Below are 15,654 nucleotides of genomic sequence, written 5' to 3'. Positions count from 1 at the left end.
GTTAAAAGTTAAGAAAAATGAATTAGATTAACTGAATTATAAATATACACTATTTATTAATTAAAGAATCAAAATAAATCTGGGACTTCTAAACTTATTAAACTTGTATTATAATAAATTCTTATTTATTCATTTCCTCTCTGAAAGTTTTCTCAGTTATCTTTTTTATGAGTGTGTATTATTAAATGTGATGAAGGGTAATGATGTGTATGATAATTGTATTGTATGCAGTCCTACTCACAGAAAGAAGAATAAAAAAAATTATATTGCAATTGATAAAATGCCATAGAAAAGTTTAATTGCATTATACAACCAAATTTTAGAAATGATGTGCATAGTGATTTGCTTTACTTCACATGTGACCTCACTCTCATGACCTTGGAATTGCATTGAGAGGGAGACCCTTGTCCAAATGAAGAGTAAACATGACTTTATAAGTCACATTTTGTATTCCTTTCGCCAATTTAAATCTGAAGAGATCTAATAGAAATTTGAATCAACTTTACAACATGGTTTCGTGGTGTAGTTGGTTATCACGTCAGTCTAACACACTGAAGGTCTCCGGTTCGAGTCCGGGCGAAGCCATTTATACTTTTTTGAGAAAACGAAGGGTCACCGTTTGCATTATGGGTTCCTAGCATTATAGCATTCATAGAGCCAAATCAGCGCCAGCGCACACGGTTGGTTTTCACATAACACAAAATTTCTTGTTTTTTAAGCTAGAAGAATTAATAATCAGGTCAAATGCTTTCTTATTTTATTTTTTTAATTATTTTTTAAAAAAATTATTTGACCACCTATTTTTATCTCCTTTCTGTTTTAAATTAAGTTGAAAAATTACCACATCGATATAAGTATTGTTTTTTGAAATAAAATTTTATTTTAGAATAAAAAAGTTAAGATTTTGAAAAAAATAAGAAACTATTTTATAGATATTTTTAAATACATTATTATCATAAAAATTTAAGAGATATGATACAAACCAATTTTATTCCAACAAGGTTTAGACCTATCACAAACTTCCTTGTTTATATTGACAACATCATCAATGTGGTCATTTCCTTTATGATTATTTTAACGAGTAGTCTCGTCACAAGACTTGAACAAGATCTTCATGGTCTTTTTCACCATGATAACAAAAGATAAGTCTTCAGCTTTTTTATTGAAGTTCCTACTGAAGAAGGTACTTTGATCATCCATCCAGTTAAAGTTTGAACTTCATGATACATGACTGTCTAGATCTCAAACGGGTGGTGTCGCATCCTGCGAAAAATCAACCGGCGAGCCTAAAAATAAAAACACACAGAGCCGCCACTAAACGTTATTTATCCCAAGATAGGGAAAGGAAACGCTCAGAGAAACCTGGAAAGACATGGTCTCGCGACCAGAGAGAAAAGGTTCGGGAGTCGGTTACGCAAGGGGAAGGTATTAGCACCCCTCACGTCCGTCGTACTCGACGGGATCCACGTCCTAGAATAAAGAAAAGGTTGCTAAACATCACACACACACACGGGGAACGCAGGTGGGGTTAAGAGGAAAGAGCTCGATAAGGTATCGCACCTTATGCCTACATATCTTGTCTGGAACAAGAATCAGAGCCACTGTAGTTCGGCTTACGCACGCCAAACAACAGACAAACAATCAAATAGATGGCAAACATGGAGCCCGACAACCACTGGATGGAATTACGTCGGCATCCGAACCAAAACACACTCAAATGGGCAAACATGGAGCCCGACAGCCAATCCTGGGCTTACGTCAGCATCCGAACCCAAACAATCAATCAGATAACATACACAAAAAAGAAAAAAAGTTTGCCCGGAGAGGTCTCGCACGACCCCCTGCCTACATACCTCGTCTGGAATGAGGATCAGGGCGATGTAGTTCCCCTGAAAGGGACTAAATTGCTAACCAGAAACCGGGGAAAGACACACAACTAGGGATCTGAGACTTGAGCCTAATATTGTCATGCATCGTTAACCCTAAGTTCGGTTTTCTATCCTACTTGCATAAGCAAACTAACCTAACCAGGAAAGAAGCTAGCACACAAGCATACAATCATATATCAACATTAAATGAGAACAGGTATCTCAAACAAACATGTCAATCAGATATCCACATAGCACCCACTATAACCAAACAAGGGGCTCAATCAATCAGGTTTGACTGCCTAAGCAATCGTCTGTACAGGCTGTGTTTGCTCTTAACCTTGCCATTACGAGGCTAAGGTGAAGCAGATGATGGGTGAAGTGAGGATCAGACCTCACAGCTCTTATCCCTAACCAGGGAGAGCTGACAAATGAGCATGGGTCCAGAATAGGGGAACCCTTCTATACTCGATGACTCTGACACGACAGATCTTGGGCTTTTGATCTCAATGCTACAACCATGTAATGGGAGCAAGGAGAAGACTCACTGAATAGTGGGGGACAGGTTGCTTGTCCCTACCTTCCACCAATTGCCTTCTTTGAAGGATTTTTCCTGCTTGGGCTTGAAAAATAAACATACACAAGCATTGCCTCTTAAGGAGGACTTCAGACAATTTGCCCGGCCCGGTAACAACCGGGTCTCCAGACTACATGAAGTAAGAAGGTTATACCTCAAATGCAAGTTGCTTAAGCAAAGCAAAGCAATAGTTCACAAGGAACTGAGCAACTAAAGTACCTGGAAACAATCAAACTCAGTCAGTATTCAATCAGACAAATTGTACAGCAAACAATCAAACAGTTTAAACAATACAACACAAAGCAAGCTCAAGGCTTAAGCCCAAGCTCCAACACCTACAAAACAATGTTATGTTAGTGTACAAACATCCACAACATCAATTAAAATCAACTTGTATCATTCTCCATGTACATTATGCTTTTGATCCTGAAAAACCAAGCAAATATTAGTAACTAGACCACTAGGCCAAGCCTAGGGTCCAAAAGCAAGAAAAAATTCAAAACAGCAAGGTATCCACCATCCAACATCAAATTAACATCAAACAAGAGCAAACATCATTGGTCTCATGTTTATATCATCCATCATGTTCAATTCATGCACAAAAGAAGTCAAATGATGCCAAATGAACCACCAAGCATACAAACAGAAGTATTGCATTCAAATCTATACCAAAACACATCCAAAAATTCTCAAATTAATTACACCTAAACAGGGGTCAATCAAGGTCTACCATGTAAAATTTGAGCTCAATTGGGCAAATGGAACCATGTCAATGAAAATCAACAAAAACAGACACAATTACATGCTTCAATTCATACCATCAATGCATACATCCACTTCAAAAATTAATATCTCATTGAAAACTAAAAAGAAATGGATGAGACCAAAACAGGGAGGTCCTAACATGGGTCTAGTTCATGCATATCAAATTTCATGACCATACAATACAATATGAGGATTTCCCAATCAATCTACCAACATGTATCACATGAGCTTGCAATTTCAACAACCAGAAATGAAAAATCAAGATTAAATTGAAAATGCAACGAACAATTCCACAAAAATTCATATAACAACCTAACATGTCAACAAGTCATCATGCAAAATTTCATCCAATTCCAACATGCATAGGTTATCCAATTAAATTCCACAAGTTGACATTAAGAGGTGTGACACAAATTGTCACACCTATCTTCCAAAAATCATATCTCCCTGTCCAGGTATCATAAATGCACAAAATTTATATCCAAATAAACCTCAAACAGTCATGAATCACCACAAAAATTGGCACAAATTTCTTTTACACCATATGCATTCCATGATCAAATTACAAACATGTGTCAAAAATGGACATACAATGGAAAACCCTAGGTCAATTGAAAATCCTACCAAGCACAACTTTGACCAATAGGTCAAAAAAATCCTACACTCAAAGACAAAGTCAACACAATTTTTTTCATATTTTTCTGATTTTTTTTACTATTTTTCTGAAATTTTTTAATGTGTTAAACATTTTTTAATAATTAATTAAAAATTTCAGTGGCATAATGGTAATTATAATTGGCGGGGGAGGGAAACAGTTTTTTCAAACTTTTGAACGGGATTTTGGATCTAATACTGTTTCACGCAGAACCTTCATCGTCTTCCTCACAGCCACACGAAGAACACACAAATTTCAAACCAACACCAAAGCAAGCATGCGACATATCATTCGAACCGTCTTCTCAAGAGGAACATGAACATCACACTCTTACATCCTAAAAGTTCCTAAATCTCTCGAATCGACTCACTTAGGGTTTGAATTCATAATTTCAAATCGCGATTTCTTAAGCTACAGTCAACCATTCTATAAACCGCAAGCACCATTGGATTCTACAAGAAATGCACTACACAAAGCACCTATCAATCGAACAAAACAGGAGATTCAAAATTTCGACATACCGGCAATGGCAGTGCGTAGATCGCGGCTTTAAGCTCCAACTCTTCAAAACAGTTGTACTAGAGCCTTGTGGAAGATGAATGACGTGTCCAGTTCCAATTGCTTCGACCTCTACTGCTCTTAATTCGAATTTGCCATTGTTGAGGTGTTCTTGAACAGTTGCGATGCAAGGCTTGATTGATGATGAATCATGAAAACAGTCCTAGTACATGTTGAAACAAGATCACAGCAAAAAGAAAATCAAGTTTTGGTTGAAGATTGAGGAAGAAATTTGGATTTGAAGATTGGTGTGTTCTTGAGCAAAATGGAGAGAATGAGAGGTTTCTAGATCTGTTCTTGGTAATTGTGAGAGTTAGTTATGATTAGGAGATGATTTGGAATTTATATGCACCCTTAATCCAAGCTCTAATCTTGTTAATTATCATTTGGCTTAATTAAGTGATAATGTAATTTTTGCAAATGAGGGCAAATTGGTCAATACACAATGACAGCACATGCCAGCTCACAATTGGTTCCAACATGTCCAAAACACCATATGTGAAGTGTAGAAACAATTCCCATTGCAATTGGTCATGTATTTCTCAAACTCACCATGTATTTGCAAAGTGTCCATTTTTGTCATTTCCATTTTTCAAGACAAAACTCAAACCATGTGCATTAACCATGAAATGAATATTCAAACACACTTAAAATGCCATTCCTGAGGTGTTGGAAAAAGTTCCATTCAAAAATTCCCAATATTTTGACTTTTGGACAATTTTGCCCCTGGTCCAATTCAGCTGTCCAGTTGAGAAGTGACTTTTTGCCTTGGCCATTTTTGAACAAATCCAATGATGCACCCTCAAAGTACATGTCAAATGGAGTTTGTGCATATAAAGAACTTGCAATTTGGACAAAGTATGTGGTAGTTATGACCTCCTGATTACGGGTCTTTTCTGAAATTCACTGAGCCATATTTTGCAAACCGTACATTGGATTTTCAAGTTCTTGGACTTTTTGGAAAGGTAAGAGCAAGATCTACAACTGTCATGTTGAACAATTTTTCATTTGAAGCTTCCTTGGACTTCTGTTTTTGAGGTCAAAAACTTTCCACTTTTGGAAACTTCTATTACAAGTCAGTTGCTATTTTTGGCAGTTTTTGTCCTGACTTGATTTTCTTCATTCTTAAGCTTTGAGATGTCATTTAACACTTGTTCCAACCCGAATGAAGTGTCTTCAACTCATTTCCACCTCCCAATTAACCAGATCATGTACAGTTGACCACAGTTGACTTTTCATCTGATAGATGAATTTGGCAATGCACAGATCAAATTGAACCCCAATTCTCAACTGAAATGGCTCAAGGGTGACACCCTAGCCTCAATAATCACCATTTAACCATATAATGAACCTCATCTCCATCTCAAACACCATCTCCTGATTAAACCCTGATTGGCCCAATACAACTGATTAGGGTTGACCAGTGGTCAAAACCCTAACCTCAAGGAATCTTCTCCAATCTTCTGATGACATCCAACCATGATGATGATGATGTATCGATTCAATCAACATGAAGACCAATACCCTTGGGAGTCACAAAACCCTAATTCACAGCCCAATCCTCAGATGGCCCATGATCAATCAGTACAACCCTAGGCTTGCATTTTCTGACTTCCTCATCTTCTGATCAAGACTTGGGAAGATAGCTTGCACTATGTAACCACATGTTATGCAATATGAAATGCCTAATGTCCTAAAATGAAATGCAAATATGTTAATGCTAGTCCCAAGAGAGGAGGGCAAATTTTGAGGTGTTACAGCTGCCCCTATTCAATCCACTGTGAACCTGTCGATACGAAATAGCCTCGGCTTTCGGATGATCAGGATGAAGAGTGATTGAATACCAAGAACAGACGAACAATTTGCACTCTGATGGGATAATAATTAACAACGCCTGTCAGCATCGGCGAAGAAACAAACTTTGAACAAAAATCCGTCTGGTACGGAGAAAATCGGTCTGAACACCGCACATCCCCTCGGGAGTATTATTCTTTCTTCTTATTCTTTTCTTGAACCCCGAAATTTTCTTTATCTTTTTTCATTTTCTTGAACCCCGAAACTTTCTCCGCGCAAACGATCCTCGGATCTCTGCATTTGAACCCCGGAACTTTTGATAATTCTTGGTCTGAAAACCCCTTCGGTCTGAACACCGGGACATCGGCCTGATCGCCACTTCGGTCTGGATACCGCCTCGGTCTGAACTCCGGGAAATTGGCCTGATCGCCACTTCGGTCTGGATACCGCCTCGGTCTGAACTCCGGAAAACTGGCCTGAATACCACAAGTACATCAACCTGATCGTCGGAAACTTCTTCGATCTGAGAATCGGAAACTGGGCCTGAATACCACAAGTACATCAACCTGATCGTCGGAAACTTCTTCGATCTGAGAATCGGAAACTGGGCCTGAATACCACAAGTACATCAACCTGATCGTCGGAAACTTCTTCGATCTGAGAATCGGAAACTGGGCCTGAACGCCACTTCGGTCTGGATACCGCCTCGGTCTGAACTCCGGAAAACTGCTAATCGCGTAACGTCCTCTGATTTTATTTCCCTCTCCGCCCGACGGAAACATTTCCTCCAATATCGCACTACTGGGGAACATTGCTGATCTGACGTTCTGATGCTAGACTCCTCAGAATAACACCTTTATCTTTCAGCAAAACCACCCCTCAAACGGTAACCACGGTTTGGGACTAGCTTATGCTTGCAATGATGCATGATTGATTTTTCTGCGTAATGCTCCATAAACATGGAAATGCTACGCGATTATTCATTTTTTATGCAATATGCCATGCTATTTTTTCATGATGAATGCATAAAAAGAAATATCCCCCTCTGGGGAATCCTCTGGGGGACACGAGACTCTCTGCTGAGGCTCTCGTCACTGCTCCGATTTCCACCCTGCCGGGGAATAGTACTGCTGCTGGGAGAATGCCACCCTTGCTGGGGAATACCTCCTTTGCACCCAACCCTCTCGAGGACCTGCTGGGGCAGAAGAACCATCATCGCGCTCTGTGGGGATACCACAATCTCTTTGTCTTGCTGGGGATACACGTCCCAACTCTGCTTTGGGAACCCTCACCGATACTCCCGCTGAGGAAATGAGCAATCTTCAACCTACCGGGGATGACCATCCAGACCATGCTAGGAGAAACGACTGCTACTCCGCTGGGGATTACCCATGCAATCCATAGGTAGAATCGGCTCAGCTGGGGATGCAGAAACCCGTCCGCCACGGGAATTTGTTCAATCCTCCGGTAAGATGAACACTGCTGGAGATATATTTCCTTGGAAAAGACCCGCTCCACTCGGGGGTAGCAACCTTCAGATCTGACTGCTGAGGAAACACCATTATAAACCTGCCAGGTATAACCACACTGACTCGGCTGGGGAGCTAGTCCTACGATTCTGCTTGGGGACTTAGCTGGGAAATAAGAATTCCCGGACTCATCCGGACCTTTTCTGCTCCATCATCTTGTATTTCAAGCCGCTTCGTGCTCGACGAGAACGTACTCCTGGGAATTATACAGAAATTTCAATTTTCCGACTTTGAAGAGTCTTCTTGATTAATTTCAATGGTCGTCGGACGTCTCTCGTCGTCTCTCCACCGTTCCTCCTTCTTCCCTGATCGAACTCTGCGGGGAACTGCATACTTTCAAGTCTTCCGATTTTGAAGAGTCTTCTTGATTATCATCAAGGATCGTCGTACGCCTCAACGCCTTCGTCATTTTTCATACACTCGTCCCTGACCGGACTCTCTGGGGATTTCTCTTGTCAAAGCCTCCACATCACAACCTGCAAGTGAGTGAAAAGTATCTACAGTTCCTGCAAAACAGATCGTTAGATAAAACCGTGCCCCAGGCGCGTCAAGATTTCAACATTTGGGTCACTCAACCTTCCAAATAAGATTTCAAGCTTCAATCTTATAAACATGCCTTGGAAGGAAACCTGTATGTTTTAAAAATGCAAGATTCTTTATCAAAAATATCTGGACGTTTTCGCAATCAAAGCGGTAATGAAAAACAAAAACAAAATTATTTGACTGAATATGCATTTTATTGATTGGAAAAGTGTGGCTCAAATGAGCAATACAAAAGGAAGCAATTCCTGAAAAGAGGTAATTGCGCTCAAAAGGAAAAATCTATCCTAATGGCAATGTGAAACCCGTGATCTCATCAAGTTCCAACTCGGTTACACCCCATATGTCCTCAGACTCTCCATGCTTTCTGTCTTCTGAACAAGACAATTCTGACTGATCCCTACCGGGTATTATCCATGATGCTTTAACCAAAGCGCAAACGATCATGCTAGACGCAGTTGTTCGTTTTAATCCCTCTTTTGCCTGGACCGCCCTTTCGGGTTTTCAGTCCACCGGGATACCCTTTTTTGCCCAAGTCGCCTTTTCAGGTCTTCGACTTGCCGGGTGTACAATTTTTTCATTTTATATCCCTAACTTTTGCCCGAACCTTTTTTCTGTTTTTGGTTCGCCGGGATGCCCATTTTTGCCTGGACTATTTTGTTCTTTTCGTCCAGCGGGTCTTTTTATACGAAGTATTTTTTAACTGCGTCCGCATTCACAGGGGATGGAAAATCTTCGCCATCCATGGTCGTTAACAATAAGGCTCCGCCAGAGAAGACCTTCTTGACCACGAATGGACCTTCATAATTCGGCGTCCATTTGCCCCTTCGATCGTTTTGAGGAGGAAGGATCCTTTTCAGCACCATATCACCCACGTGATACACCCGAGGTCGCACCTTCTTGTCAAAAGCACGCTTCATCCTCTGCTGGTACAACTGCCCATGACAGATGGCTGCTAGCCTCTTTTCCTCTATCAGGCTCAACTCTTCGTACCGGGTCCTTACCCATTCAGCCTCTTGCAATTTTACGTCCATCAGGACTCTCAAAGAGGGAATCTGAACCTCGACAGGTAGTACAGCCTCCATCCCATATACCAACGAGAACGGAGTTGCCCCAGTAGATGTGCGTACCGACGTTCGATACCCATGCAATGCGAACGGCAACATCTCATGCCAATCCTTGTAGGTTACCACCATTTTCTGCACAATCTTCTTTATATTCTTGTTGGCTGCCTCAACCGCCCCATTCATCTTCGGACGATAGGGAGAAGAATTGTGATGCTCAATCTTGAATTCCCGACACAGCTCTGCCATCATCTTATTATTCAAGTTAGAACCATTATCAGTAATGATTCTCTCGGGAACCCCATATCGGCAAATGATGTCTCTCTTGAGAAATCTGGCCACAACCTGCTTCGTCACGTTCGTATAAGAGGCTGCTTCTACCCACTTAGTGAAGTAATCAATAGCCACTAATATGAACCGGTGCCCGTTCGAAGCCGTAGGCTCTATCTTTCCAATCATATCAATGCCCCACATAGCAAACGGCCATGGAGACGACATCAAACTCAATGGGTTTGGAGGCACGTGCACCTTGTCAGCATAAATCTGGCATTTATGACACTTCCGCACGAAATTAAAACATTGGGCCTCCATTGTCATCCAGTAATAACCTGCTCTCAGCAGCTTCTTCACCATTGCATTCCCACTGGCATGGGTACCGAACGACCCCTCATGAACCTCTTTCATCAACTGGCTTGCTTCTGCATCATCAACACATCTGAGCAAGACCCAATCAAAATTCCGCTTGTACAAAACCCCATCCTTATTCAGGTAGAATACCATGGCTAATCTCCGCAGAGTCTTTCTGTCTTTCTTTGACGCTCCCTCAGGATACTCTTGAGTCTCCAGATAGTGTTTGATATCATAATACCACGGCTTCTCATCATCAGGCGCTGTATCAACAGCAAACACATAAGCCGGTCTATCCAGACGACCCACTTCCACACTGGGGCACTGATTCCACCTCTGCACCTTAATCAAGGCTGCCAGAGTAGCCAAAGCATCTGCCAAGGGATTCTCCTCTCTGGGCACATGATGCATCTTCACCTTGGTGAAAAACGTCAACAATCTCCTCGTATAATCTCGATACGGAACCAAATGAGATTGATGCGTATACCATTTTCCGTTAACCTGATTTATCACCAGAGCTGAATCTCCATATATCACAAGGTTCTTGATTCTCAAATCAATCGCCTCTTCAATACCCAGTATACAAGCTTCATATTCAGCCACGTTATTGGTACACTCAAATGTTAGCCGGGCAGCAAAAGGAATGTGGGATCCTTTCGGCGTAACCAAAACAGCACCAACACCGCTTCCATTCACGTTAACGGCCCCATCAAACATCAGAATCCATTCGGATTCAGGGTCAGGCCCCTCCTCTGGGATTGGTTCCTCGCAATCTTTCGATTTGAGAAACATGATGTCCTCATCAGGGAATTCAAACTTCATCGGTTGATAATCATCAATAGGTTGCTGGGCGAGGTAATCAGACAATACACTCCCCTTAATTGCTTTCTGAGAGGTGTACTGAATATCATATTCAGTCAAAATCATTTGCCACCTCGCAACCCGTCCGGTCAATGCTGGCTTCTCAAAAATGTACTTGATCGGATCCATCTTGGAAATCAACAAAGTGGTATGAACCAACATGTACTGCCTTAGTCGGCGAGCAGCCCAGACCAAAGCACAGCAAGTTTTCTCGAGCAGTGAATATCTTGTTTCACAGTCGGTAAACTTTTTGCTAAGGTAGTATATGGCATGCTCTTTTCGACCAGACTCGTCATGCTGCCCCAATACACACCCCATAGACCCCTCGAGGACTGTCAGGTACAGAATTAACGGTCTTCCCTCAACAGGAGGCATCAGAATCGGAGGCTCCTGCAAATACTCTTTTATTTTTTCAAATGCCGCTTGGCAATCATCATTCCACCTGACCGTTTGATCTTTTCTCAACAATTTGAATATTGGTTCGCACGTGGCTGTTAGATGAGATATGAACCGTGAAATGTAGTTCAATCTACCCAAGAAACCACGAACCTCCTTCTCTGTTCTCGGTTCAGGCATTTCTTTTATCGCTTTTACTTTTGCAGGATCAACCTCGATTCCTTTCTCACTTACAATGAACCCCAGCAATTTACCGGACCGCACTCCGAACGTGCACTTATTCGGATTCAACCTCAGTCTGAACTGTCTCAACCGGTCAAACAACTTGGCCAAATCTACCAAATGCCCCTCTTCTGTCTGGGACTTTGCTATCATGTCATCAACATAGCATTCAATTTCATGATGAATCATATCATGAAACAAAGTCACCATAGCTCTCTGATAAGTAGCACCGGCGTTCTTGAGACCGAATGGCATCACCTTGTAACAAAAGGTACCCCACGGTGTAATGAACGTTGTTTTCTCCATATCATCTGGCGACATTTTAATTTGATTATAGCCAGAAAAGCCATCCATGAAGGAAAACACCGAGAATTGAGCTGTATTATCTACCAACACATCAATGTGAGGCAATGGAAAATCATCCTTTGGACTAGCTCTATTCAAATCCCGGTAGTCCACACACATTCTTACTTTCCCATCTTTCTTCGGGACTGGCACAATGTTCGCAACCCATGGCGGATAATTAGTGACAGCAAGGAAACCAGCATCCCACTGCTTCTGCACTTCTTCCTTAATCTTCATTGCCATATCAGGTCGAGTTCTGCGCAACTTCTGCTTTACTGGAGGACAATCAGCTCTCAACGGTAGCTTGTGCACAACGATATCGGTATCCAACCCTGGCATATCTTGATAAGACCAGGCAAAGATGTCGACATACTCTTTCAACAACGCCACCATTCTGCTCTTGACACTTTCCTCCAAAGCAGCCCCGATTTTCACTTCTCTCTTAACCTCATCGGTACCCAAGTTCACAACCTCGATCGGCTCTTCATGCGGTTGAATCACCTTCTCCTCTTGTTTTAACAACCTGGCTAATTCCTCCGGCAGTTCACAATCTTCTTCGTCTTCTTCTTCAGCAAGATAGATCGGATTGTCGAAATCATATAGAGGTGTAACAGGATTGTTATCAGTGAGATCCGGAGAGGAATCGCATCTGCATGAATGTTGATTCATGCACTGCTTTAGAACCGGTGTGAAAAAACAAAAAAGAGAAATGAAAACATTGCCATTTTTATTTTGTTTTTATTTTTAAACTGCGAAAATAAATGAAAAACAAGGAACACCGCTTTTGATTGAAAAACATCCTTTATTAATGATGCAAAACTTGCAAATTATAAACATGAGGTGGCCCTTACAATGAACCATTACGTGTCGGGCAACACGTATGGTTTGCATGCTTATAAGAAAGAAACAAGAAAAATATTACTCTTCGAGGAGAGTGACCCGGATGATCTCTTCGGCCTTCCAGTTGTGGATTTCCATCCCTGGTTCGCACGGCGTTATCCATCGGTCCATATCACAGTCGCTGTCAGTATCTTCACCCATCATGCAGATGTGGTCTGGATCTAGCATTCCAGCACTGGTGAAAGTCACAGGCACACGACCCCCTCTGCTCGGCCCAGAGCCTCGGCTCGGCTTATATCCGACCCCGAATCGGTCCTTCTTCTCGGGAACCTCCATTACTCTGCCCCAGCCTGGAGCTTCTCCGCTCTTGACTACCTCAGCAACCTGCTTAGAGGAAGCGATGGACGGTTTCTCTTCCTCTTGCTTGGCGAACAAAGCATTCTCCACCCTGACGGTTTCAAATGCCTGACTCGGCGTTTCCCATATCTCGCCGTCCATCTCAACATACTTGAACGAAGACAGGTGGCTGACAAAGATGTCTTCCTCTCCGCAAACAGTAACGACTTGGCCTCCCCAGACATACTTCAGCTTCTGGTGCAAAGTCGACGTAACTGCCCCCGCAGCATGAATCCATGGGCGACCCAACAAGCAACTGTAAGCTGGTTGGATGTCCATAACATAGAAGGTTGACTTAAACACCTCCGGGCCAATCTTCACTGGCAATTCCACCTCCCCAAACACGGCCCGTTTTGACCCATCAAACGCCCGCACAATCAAATCAGTCGGGGTCAAAATCAGCCCATCACAGTTTAACTTTGCCAAGGCCTTCTTAGGCAACACATTCAACGAGGAACCGGTATCAACCAGCACATGCGAAAGCACGGCTCCTTTGCATTCCATTGCAATGTGCAAAGCCCGGTTATGATTTCTCCCATCCACGGTCAAATCCATATCAGTAAAGCCCAACCCATGGCTGGCATGCACGTTGGATACGACCGTCTCCAATTGGTTAATTGTAATCTCTTGAGGAACATAGGCTTTCTTCAATATTTTCAACAAAGCCTCCCTATGCCCTTCTGAGCTCAGTAACAATGAAAGAATGGAGATTTTGGACGGAGTCTGCTGCAAATGATCCACCAACTTATACTCCGACTTCTTGATTATTCTCAGAAACTCTTCAGCTTCATCATTAAATTTGTTATCCGACCCCGCAGGCGCCGGTGTCATCACAGGAGTACTACCGTTATCTGCCACAGCTTTACCCTTTGCCCTGGCTAAAGCCTCGGCCTTTTCTTTTTTCTCTTTTTCTTCCTCTCCCCTCCTCAATGCATCGGGAGCAAACAATCTTCCACTGCGCGTGAAACCGCTGGGACCGGCATTATCCACCCTTAGCACGGTGGTCTCACTAGCAGTCTGTTCTTCAACCTTCTCACCGTTACAGTAGACCTCTCCCCCATAATGCCATGGCACGGCATCATCTTTGTCATATGGAATTGGCCCAGGTACCGTGATGGTAACTGGAGCCTCCTCCACCAGGTTAGACAAATCCACCGGATCATAGTATATAGTTATGGTGGAGACCTCTTCCTTCTTTCCTTCAGTCCTCTCGATCACAATCTCACCACCGTCCATCAGACCCTGGACATGCTTCCTCAGAAGCTCACAACCGTTCGTAGAAATAGTGCACTCAGCACACTCGAACCCACAGCCCGGGTAAACCCCATTCATCAGCAGTTGTCTTTTCAACTCAACCAAAGGCGTCTTCAACTGATCGACCTCAGACAGCCCCACTCTATCTTCCGCAGAAATAGCGTTTACTCCCCTCTGACCATGCGCAGGCATGGGATTTGCATTTACGTTGGGAGAAGGCGCAAAGTTGATTGCTTTGGAATCCACTAGGTCCTGGACTACGTGCTTAAAAGCTTTGCAGTCCTCAACATTATGCCCGGGCGCACCCGAGTGGAATTCGCACTTAGCATTTTCATTGTAACTGGGCGGCCTCTGATCAGGTCTCAAAGGCGCCAGCGTCCTCAGTTACACCAGCCCGAGATCCAGAAGCTTCTTCAACAGAAACGAATAAGTCACCGGAGGCCTGTCGAATTGTCTATCATTTGCCCTGCCCCTGACTTGGTATCCAGCCCTCTGCTGCCTCTGCTGGAAAGGTTGTCTTTGTTGTTGCTGTTGTTGTTGTTGTTGCGGTTGTGCTGACTGAGACTCAGCAGGAATTGTTACTGCAGCAGTGTGCTGGAAGTAACGGTCCCTACTAGGTCCGCGCTGCGTATAGACTGCACTGGTGTCTCCTTCCTTCTTTCTCTGCCCACCATTATTGCCGAATGGTTTCTTCGTACCAGAAGAAGAAGAAGACGCACCACTCTGGATCTTACCCAACTTTAACCAACTCTCTATCCTTTCCCCTACTACCACGATGTCAGAGAAATTGGTGACAGGACATCCCACCATTCTTTCTGCAAACGGCCCCTGCAGGGTCCCCATGAATAAGTCCGTCATCTCACGATCGACGAGAGGAGGTTGCACCCTTGCAGCCAGCTCTCTCCACCTTTGCGCATACTCCTTAAAGCCCTCATTGTGCTTCTGAGACATACCCTGCAGCTGGGTACGGCTCGGAGCCATGTCTGCATTAAATTGGTACTGCTTGAAGAAAGCATCTCCCAAATCCTGCCAGCTTTTTACATCAGACGATTTCAATTTAGTATACCACTCCAGGGAGCCCCCGGACAGGCTGTCCTGGAAGAAGTACATCCATAGCTTCTGATCTGAAGTGTACGCTGAGATCTTGCGAACAAATGCCTGGAGATGAGTTTCCGGGCAAGAACTACCATTGTACTTATCGAACGCAGGCGCCTTGAACTTCTGAGGAATGACAATCCCCTCCACCAATCCCATGTTGGACATGTTAACCACCCCTGGCGTGGCATAACTTTCAAGCACTTTTATCTTCTCAGCCAGCAGCTGGATTTCCTTGTTCTGTGGAGGAACGTTGTAAGGCACAAAC

General features: G+C 43.0%; 1 non-coding gene across 1 annotated transcript; it reads left to right on the top strand.

Annotated features, from left to right (window-relative positions):
* The first annotated feature begins 511 nt into the window (after positions 1–511).
* On the top strand, positions 512–585 carry TRNAV-AAC (transfer RNA valine (anticodon AAC)). The gene has a single exon. It is a non-coding gene; the product is annotated as a tRNA-Val (tRNA).
* The last annotated feature ends 15,069 nt before the right edge of the window (positions 586–15,654 follow it).

Source organism: Lathyrus oleraceus, chromosome 4, assembly GCF_024323335.1.
Source record: "Lathyrus oleraceus cultivar Zhongwan6 chromosome 4, CAAS_Psat_ZW6_1.0, whole genome shotgun sequence".
NCBI lineage: Eukaryota > Viridiplantae > Streptophyta > Magnoliopsida > Fabales > Fabaceae > Lathyrus > Lathyrus oleraceus.
The sequence above is the reverse complement of the archived record's forward strand: the minus strand, read 5'-3'. Positions and strand labels throughout refer to the sequence as shown.